An 8,738-nucleotide genomic window follows, 5' to 3' on the forward strand; every position below is an offset into this window, starting at 1 on the left:
AGAAACGGAGGGAAAGGCGGAATCGGAATCCTAGGGTTTTTGAGGACGAAGGACGGGGAAACGGAGACCGGCACAGGCACCGAGCCGAGGGAAAGTCTCGTGATGGAGACTTTTAATTAGAACGGATCGGCCTTATAAAACCTAAGCGTACTGTTGAGAAAAATTCGAACCGAATAAAAAAAATCTAATAATTTATAACAGAAATTTAAATATAACCTTATATAATTATGAGAGTTGCTTTTTCCATCACTTTGATACCGCATCCCCTCTCCCACCTCTCTCTTTTTCTATTTATTTATTTTTTTTTATTTTTTAATTTTTATTTAATTTTATTTTTTAATTAATTTTATTTAAAAATAATTCTCATATATTTTTAATTTTATTTAATTTTTTTTAATAAATTTATTTTATTATTTTTTTCATTCAATTTATTTTTTTCAAATTTTTATTTGTTATCAATACTTTATTTTTAAAATTTTATATAAATTTTATTTAACTTTATTTTTAATCAATTTTGTTTATTATATATTTTTTTCAATTTTATATAAATTTTATTTTTTAATTAATTTTATTTATTATTTTTTTCATAATACTTATTTTTTTTTCAATTTATTATTTTTTAAATTTTGTTTTTTTATTAATTTTATTTTTTTGTTAATCAGTTTTTTTTCAATTTTTTTATCAATTTTATTTTTTTAATAATTTTTTTATATGTTTATAATCTTTTGTTTATTTTTTATATATAAGTATTAATGAAAAAATAATAAATAAAATTAATTTAAAAATAAAACTAAATAAAAATTAATTAAAATTAATATATATATAAATATATATATATATATAAGTAAAATAAAATAAAAAACAAAGAAAATAAAAATAAAAATGTCATTTGAATGGGGGAGAGAGAGGAGGGGAGGGGGGTGCGGTGTAGGAGGTTGGAAAAGCAATTTACTATAATTATACTACAATGGCCCATAATATTCATTATGCGAAGTGATCCGCTAATGGTCCATCAACACCTTTACCTGAGGGTCCATTGGCCCACTACTAATTCTTAAATCCAATAGTCCACTACTGATTCTTAAATCCAATAGTCCACTAGCGATTCAATTGGCTTTAGTGCTCTGTTTACGATAAGGAGCGAACAGTGGAAGAGGAAGAAGAAGAACTATGAGAAGATGCAATGGCCAACGAGAGGAGGAGGAAGAGGAAGGAGAGAAAGAAGAATAGAACTGTGATGTGCATGATAAATGAACAGATACAATACACCATATCACCATGGAGATTTAAATTGGGCATTCTTTATGCATAATCAATATAAATATATATAATTTTTATTATGAAAAATAAAATGTGCCTTTATCCATAATCGTGAATAAACGGATATACAGTAAGTTAATACATAAAATAATAATTTAAATCTATGAATAATTAATCTAGCTATTTTACTACTCCTTAATTCACCCACTTATACATTCAAATAAATGAAATCGCAGACGTAAAAGTAAAAGTTTATCCACCTTTTAAAGCAATCGAATTACTTGAACCCGGCCGTTTGTTTATACGTCATTCGTTTGGACATAGAAACTATCACGAGCATGACACGACCTTTGATTGTTTAACTTGTGCTCGGGCTCTGTGTGTCCTCCCGTATGCGACATCCGTATATAGTGATGTTTTGCGTGTCCTCTTGTATGCGACATCCATCCGTAACTAAGTGTGCATGGTGCCTGGATCACTTTCGGATGCTCCAATTCATTCTGACATGTACTCAGTCGCGGATACTATGTTGACCGTTGATTGCCACGTGGGTGTGTGCCCCTTAGTCACACACACAACACCGCATAGTTAGTCAAAGTTTTGTTTTTCTTTTATTGTTTTAAACATTAATTAGAAATATAAAATACATTATTTTCCATTTAACTTTAGTAAAAAGTGGAATCTGCCCTACACGGTCGGCCCCACGACTCTCTATGAGGAGGTAAATCAAGAAGCTGCAATTGACCATAATGAAGGAAGACATTGCCGATCGGCTTCGCCAAGATATTTCCCAATTTGAACATTATATTTATATATATATATATATATATATATATATATATATATATATATATATATATATATATATATATATATATATATATATATATATATATATATATATGCTGATTTTTTTAAATCTTGATCATTACACCATTATAAACAACAGTTAACCGCGCTGATGTTAATTAAAAAAAAAAGTTAAAAGTATAAAATACGTTATATAATTTTTTTTAATCATAACTAAGTTCTCGAATAGTTATAAATAATCACTATTAAATATTTAAATATTAGCCATCTATAAAATAATTTATCGAGTATAAAGATAAAAAAACTCGAGAATAAAAATTATTAATTCGAGAAATCAGCGGCAATACATCAGGATGGATGCGAGCTTCATTTATTTAGAATTAATTAAAATATTAAGTTAATTAATTAGAGAATTATTAGGAACATAATTAAGCAAATTTCATTTCATCTCATTGGAGTCTTCTGCCAGAACCCTTCACCATCTTCTCTTCTTCATGGAGTCTTCCGCCTCGATGAGCAACACCGCTGGCAACGGTGCTGTGTCAATGAAGGTTTCCGAGTGGGAAGCCAACACGAGCGACTATGTTCGTAGCATGGAGGTGGAAGTAGCGATACGACATCATTTGCAAGACGTGGATCCACCACCCCAATTGATCTTGCGCTTTTGTCTCTGGACGATTTCTCCTTCCACCGATGCTCAACGTATCGGTTTGAACGACTTCAACACAACAATTGATGTTATGGAAATATCATGTCATCACAAAGAGTGTTTAAGGAAATGACTATATATCTCGAAGTAACACCTATCCGCTCTATAGATCCACACTTCCTGACGATGCAAGTAGTAATTGGATTTTCAATTCATTCATTAGTTTTTTTGTTTTTTTTTAGTTTGATTGTTTTAATTTGGTGTCCTTGATTAATGCGAATATAATATTGGATATGTATAAATATTAATGAGATTTCATGTATTTTTTGTTAATTTTTTTTTTAATTTCAATATGTTTAGTGATATAAACTGGGTTTAGGCTCTTCTTTTCGTCGTCATTAAATCGATATATATATATATATATATATATATATATATATATATATATATATATATATATATATATATATATATATATATATATATATATGCTTGTCAAACCTAATAAATTATCTTTCAGGAAAAAAATTCTAAATTGAAATGAACGAAATTAGATAAAACTTTTAATTGAAATAACAATTTCCTAGAATTTAACAATTGTTAATTAAATTGTTAAAACCTAACTAATGAATGAAGTAACTAATGAATGAACTGAGGAATACACTATTAACCAAATAATGAATGAATTGAGGAATTGCTTTTCGATCTAGTATCGTAGCTACTCTGCGTCTGCATCAGTGAGCGTGAACCGGCAGAGTGGACAGGTATTGCTTCGAGTTAGCCACTCCCTCAAGCACTCATAGTGAAATATGTGACGACAAGGCATCTCCAAAACATGAGTCGTTATGTCGAAGTCGTTTAGACAGATTGAGCATGTGTCAGACTCTTCTGCAATCTTCACTTGGAGCCTCTCCACCACTATTGCAGGCGTCGGCGTGGGTCCTATGATGGCCTCCTCGTCGTCGTCATCATCATCATCATCTTCTTCTTCTTCTTCCTCCTCCTCGTGCCCTTCGAAGAAATATCGTTGTGTCTCCGAAGGCACAAGGTAGCGAAGATGACCAGCAGAATAAACGGAAGGAACCGTAGGAGGAATCTTAATAACGGAGAAGAACTTCATCGTAGATAATTCCATGATTGGAAAGCGATTGAGCACTGCCCTAGTGTATCTGCGAAAAGCTACCCCAAGAAAAGCACGGTCAGCGATGCGAACATGAGCCGCCGCCACGTGGGAGAGCATCCTCCTCGTCTCCACGTTCCAAGTGGCCTCGTCGACGATGTTCTCGCAAAGTTGATCGATGGTGAAGTAGGTGCGCTCAACATCATGGGCGGAAGCAGAATTCATCTGGAGGCAAAAGTAGAAAATCAGTTGGGGTGGATCCACATCTTGTGAACGTCGTGTCACCACTTCTGCTTCCATACTAAGGACATAGCCGCTTGCATCGGCTTCCCACCCAGGAATCGAAATGGGCATTGCACCGTCGACTGCTGCGTTGCTCATCTTGTAAGTGTTGGTCGATGAATTAATGGTTATGGAAGAAGGAAGAATTAAATGAGATGAATGACAAAATAGGTAGGGAGAGGACTTTTTTATATAACAAAACTTCATTCTGTTAGTTAATTAGTTGCTAATTATTCTCCAATTAACTAACTTTATTTTTTTTTAAATCCTAAACAAATTAAGCTCCCGCTCATCCTCATTAATAATTTAAAAATTATAGTTTTAAGAATTTTTTATATAACAAATCTGGATAGTTAGTTACTAATAATTCTTCAATTAACTAATTTTTTTTTTTAAATCCTAAACAAATGAAGCTCCTGCCCTCTGTTGGAGACCGATCAAGTTTCTCCCTTGCGGTGGACGTCTAAGCAGGAGCACGCGACGGCGGAGGATGGCAACGCTGGAGATAGGGTTTCCGTCCATCGTCTCCTACGCGGCCGGCGAGCTCAGACGGACAGGCGGCGGCGTCGTGGCAAGCTCAAGGCAGCAACAGCGCTCGCGAGATCCCGATTCGTTGAAGGCCAGCGCTCGCGTTTCTCCTCCCTGCAGCCGGTGGAAGAGGCCTCCTTGCTTGGGACCGACCGCCACACGCGCGGGGAACGACGGTGAAGCGTTGTCGGGAAGAGGCAGAGCAGAGACGAGGGCTTCGAGCTAGGGTTCCTGCCGTCTCCATGTGCTCGCGAAGGAGGAGGCACTAGGGTTTTTCAACACCTTCCTCACCGGCGGCGTCAGGGCGGTGGCGACCGCGACGGAGGAAGATGCAGCCCATTTAGTTTCTCCTCTGTTTCGTCGCAACCCTACGAAGAGAAATCGCGATTCCTTAAGCTTCTTAAGGAGAAGCTACAGTGTCGGCTGTAGTGAACCGGTGGAATAACAACTGAACTGAACCAGCTGAAAACCTTAATACTGTAGCAAATCAATTTTATCTTTAATTTGTTTGGTTCATAAATCAAATGAATTTCGATTTGATTCAAATTAATTTTGTTTAATTCATCTTCGTAAGATGAATCTTTTCATAGCATCCGTTCTATCAAAATTTCTTCCATCATGAATCAAACCAAGTTGGTTCAATTTAGTTCAGAACTTAATCGTTTGGTTCACTAATAAAATGATCTCTGATTTGAATGAAATCAAATTCGTTCATTTTGTCTTCATAAGATGGATTCCATCATATTGTCATTTGTCTGGTCCAACCAGACTTTATCTCTCTCATTTTGAGAATCAAATTCTCAAATTCGTTTTTAGTCCTTCAGAGAATTTATAGTGCGTGTGACTCAATAGGTTTTCGGTTATTTTGGTCGTCCGTAATTAACCATTAATTACGGAACGATCATGAGTGGCACCTAGTAGTACATCATGATCCCCAATTGATCGAAAAATCAACGATTGATTTCAGAACATCTTCTAAACCTTTTGGCAGCTCCAATTAAACGTGTCTTGTTCCTTTCACTGTCTTATACCCGCTTGGTTCAGGACATGGTCTATGTGTCTGTCCCCACTAGGCTGACTACGTCACACCTAGCCCAAGCTGTTTTCTTATCATGTGGATTCAAGTTACTTGTACATGTGTCCAAGAGTATCGTACTCTTAACATGTAATGTTTTGGCCAAAGACTTTTAGTAACAATCCTGATAAGCGGTCGCAAAGTATACATCTTCTTTTCCAAGGAGCGGTGAATCCTCTGTGGCCTATTCAAACAACTTCGAGTACTTCAACTTATACCCAATCATCACGGGTCCACACCTCCTTGGAGATGCTTGCTTAAAATATCAAAGTATAAGCCTCCATGACCAAGGTGATTTGAATACCGCAAATCAAAAGAAACTTACACTTAAGCTGCACTGAGATCTTCATTGACATATGTACAAAATCATATGAAATCTCACGGTAGGTCACTCCAATGAACTGGTTACCTTTAACCAACGTCCACGTTTAACTCTCAATATCCAATGTCTCCAGCAGTGAGATCAGCTGCTTGGTTAACCAAGGAGTCTAAACGTGCTAGTCTCGACAGAATTGATGACGTTCGTGCTCATCAATTCTTTGACTAGGGATAATTCCAATACATTCATAATTGTACATGTAGAGATGCTCACGAGTTGTGATCCAATCACAAATACTCTCATGCTATGAATGGTATTGCGGGCATTCAGTATTTGAGTTTAAGATCCAATCAAACGTATATGGAATGTGCACTCAAACAGAGAATTATTATTTATCCAATAAATAATATAACCGTAAGGTGATTGCCTTTGGACACCTCTCAAATCTAGCATTTTCTAATTTCCTTAAGTATAATATTAGGGGTTTTAGTATTTTCAACTATACATTTAGATTTTGTGAATCTAATTAAATATCTAGCGTCGCATAATTAACTAATGCTTATCAAATTGGTCGATGATCATAATTCGTGGGCCAACTCAAATTCGTCACAAGCCAATCCACGTGGATTGCGAGTCTAGGTGAGTCGAGCCACCTAAACCCACTTGAAAATGAATTAATAAAATTTTAAGTTAATCTGCCTAAATTATTTGATGAAGTATGTGAATCTGACCGGTCCAATCCAAATTAAAAACAATATGTGACCTACAACCTGTGGATTATGACAATGTTGCACTTAAGTAAGTATATCCTAATGGCCATTTATATTCTTTTTCCAAAACATTGAAAAATATTTAAATTCATGAGGGTATTATAATCTTTTGGGCCTAAAGTTATTAAAATAGTGAAAAAATAATTGAAAATAGCGAAGATTTCTATAAAAAAATCTAAATATTCAAACGATTTATAAATTTTCCCAATTTTTATTTCCTTGAATTTTTTATTTGTGTAATATATATATATATAATTTTATGCTATCTTGATGGTTTATTGAAAAAGAATAAATTTTTTAAAAATTTAAATTAATCAATTTATTTACGATTCAATAATATCTAAGAAATAAAATAATTTAATAATTTTATTAATTAAAAATATTTATTATCCAAATTTAAAGATAAAATTTTACTTAGTAAGCAGAAAACTAAATTTTATATAAAAATTATTTTTTAATTATTTAAAGAGATTGAGATTTGAGACGCTACTGTGCCATTGTTGAATTATTTGGTTAAAACTTGGATTATAAACAAACTAGTCTTATCAAGTTTTATATTTTTTTTTTATTTAATTTTTATTGAGTTAATAAAAGTTTTGTTTTTCTTTTATTGTTTTAAACTTTAATTAGAAATATAAAATACATTATTTTCCATTTTAAAATATATGTTGATTTTTTTAAATTTTGATTTTTAAAATACATTATTTCCCATTTTAAAATATAAGCAGCAGCTAACCGCCGGTGTTAATTAAAAAAAAGTTAAAAGTATAAAATACGTTATATAATTTTTTTTAATCATAACTAAATTCTCCAAACGTTATAAATAATCACTATTAAATATTTAAATATTAGCCATCTATAAAATAATTTATCGAGTATAAAGATAAAAATAAATGAGAATAAAAATTATTAATTCGAGAATTCAGCGGCAATACATTTAGAATTAATTAAAAACATTAAATTAATTAATTAGAGAATTATTAGAAACATAATTAAACAGATTTCATTTCATCTCATCCGAGTCCATCTTCTCTTCTTTATGGAGTCTTCCGCCTCGATGAGCAACACCGCTACTGACGACGCTGTGTCCATGGAGGTTTCCAAGTGGGAAGCCAACACGAGCGGCTATGTCCTTAGCATGGAGGCAGAAGTAGCGACACGCACATCTTGGCTCTATACCCCTTAGCCTTAAAAGACCTCTTGGTCATTTTTCCTTCCAAGCAGGATTCACAAGTTGAGAAATTTTCAACTGCTAGTGAACCCAAGGGTCCATCGGCTACCAACTTTTGGATTCTGCTCAAGTTAATATGACCTAACCTTAGATGCCAAAGATATGTTTGGTTCATTTGTGAAGGTTCTTTTCTCTTAAGGTTAGTAGATGTGCTATTAGATCCTACTTGTTGCATTGTGGGAGTTATTGAATTTAAAATATATAAATTGCCAACCAATGTACCAGAACAGATATTAACCCTATTTTTCTTGATAATAACTTTATCATCAAAAGAAACAGAATATCCATCCAAAAATAATTTAGAAACTGAAATTAGATTCTTTCTAAAAGTTGGTACATAAAGACAATTTCTTAAAACCAGAATTCTATTTCTATCAAAAGATAAATAGACGTCTCCCACTACAACAGCTGTCACCTTTGTAGCATTGCCCATGTAGACAGTAATCTCCCCTTCACTCAGTCGTCGGGTTTCCTGGAACCCCTACAAAGTATTACAGATATGATCAGTGGCTCCTGTATCTACACACCAGGTACTGGTAGATAGCACCGCTAAACATGTTTCAACGACTAAAGAAAAAGATTTACCTTTCTTGTTCTCCTTTTTGTGAGGACAATCCGTCTTCCAATGTCTAGACTGTTTGCATGTAAAGCACTTGCCCTTTGGCTTCTTTACACCTGTGTGTGGCCCAGCCAC

This window comes from Curcuma longa, chromosome 15, assembly GCF_044706935.1.
Source record: "Curcuma longa cultivar G26 ecotype Majalengka, Jawa Barat chromosome 15, ITB_CL_G26_1.1, whole genome shotgun sequence".
Taxonomy (NCBI): domain Eukaryota; kingdom Viridiplantae; phylum Streptophyta; class Magnoliopsida; order Zingiberales; family Zingiberaceae; genus Curcuma; species Curcuma longa.